Source organism: Arvicanthis niloticus, chromosome 9 (assembly GCF_011762505.2).
Source record: "Arvicanthis niloticus isolate mArvNil1 chromosome 9, mArvNil1.pat.X, whole genome shotgun sequence".
Classification (NCBI taxonomy): Eukaryota; Metazoa; Chordata; class Mammalia; order Rodentia; family Muridae; genus Arvicanthis; species Arvicanthis niloticus.
Genome location: NC_047666.1, coordinates 68,317,506 through 68,319,057, shown reverse-complemented (window position 1 = coordinate 68,319,057; position 1,552 = coordinate 68,317,506).

Below are 1,552 nucleotides of genomic sequence, written 5' to 3'. Positions count from 1 at the left end.
TTAAGCAGAAAAATAGAAAGGAGTAGGGCTTAAGAAGGCTACTTTGGAAAAGTTCTTACAGGCCATGGATGAGGTTTTGGTCTCGGGGAAGGATCTTAAGATGGCCAAGAAACGAAGGGTCCAAGAATGATAATGTTAATTGATTTAACTTTTAAAATGGGTGTGATTTTGAGTTGTATAGTTATATTTTTCCTCTGGACAAAAGGTCAATGTATAGGTTTTTCTGGTTACTGGCTTAAGGAAAGGCTAATTTGGGAAAAAAGGTTTTTCTATGAGTTTTTTGATGAGGTCATTAAGGTAGTAGTTATATCTTCCGGAATTATATGGATCAGATATGACAGAAGTAGGCCTCCAGAAGACTAGATTCCAGAGAATCAAACAAAATAATTATATTACAGAATACACAGCTTTTTTGAATGAATCTTATCACCTGCATGTTCACTGATGCCCTGTACTTCCAGCTGGATGCAGTTAACACAGGCATCAGAGGCTTATCAATTTACCATTTCCCTCATCTCTCTTCTAATATCTCAACACCCATGTTCAGCTTGAAGAAGTTAATGAAGAGACAGTGCCCCAATTCCCTGAACTTGGGGACTGAGGTGGTTAATATTAGACTGTCTTTCTAGGGAAAAGTAATGTTTTTATTGGAACAGGAAAGAAGAGGTAAAATTGATTACACAGCTATAATCTATTGGTAGACATCTGTATAATTGTTACTAAGCTGATGCAAATTCAAGGATTTCATTGGTATAATTTCTTCTATTGAAAATTTGTGGGTACAAGGCCTATGCAAGCCTGCTTAACACCTGGCCAATATTTAGATTGGAAAGCCTATTTCATAGAATATTCAGCTGAATATGTGGCTCAAAATCAGGCAGCCGGACAGCAACAATGGGATCAGGACATGCTTTTAGGACAAGGTAGATGGACCATCTTGACTATCAGAGAGAGAAAGGGTTTTGAAAAGCAGTTGTTCTTTCTCTGGGTTGTGTCAGCAAAAAAGAATGAAAAGGCTGTTTCAAAGCTCTCTTAGGAACAAGAGGAAATTCAGGAGACGTCTTGAGTTTCTCTCTTCCACAAGAGAAATCCTTAGTTCTGCTTTCTTTGTTTATTGTCTTGTCCTTGGTGCACCAATGTCCACATGTGTCAGTTGTCTTTGTTTCGTTGTCTGAATGAATGAATGGTGTTCTATGTTTCATGTTCAAAAGAAAAGATCGTTAAAACTGCTTGATCCAGCCTTTGATCTAGTTTACCTTGGTTTGAAAGACAGTCTTAATATGCACAGCAGAGGTTGATAAGTTACCCTATACCTGTAGCTAAGAGTCAAGCTGAGCTGGAAAAACCTTTCCAGGAACTGATTGTAAGCATAAGCTGCTTTTAAAAGGCCCAGCAGCTTTTTGGCTTCTATGATAAAGAAGAATTGTCTTTCTTAGAAAAATCTCAGTGACAAGGTGCTTTTCTCTTGAAATTACAGGTAGAAAGACAAGAAAATTTTGTTTGGTCTAAATATGAAAATTTATAGGGAAATAGGAGGACCTTTATCTAATGC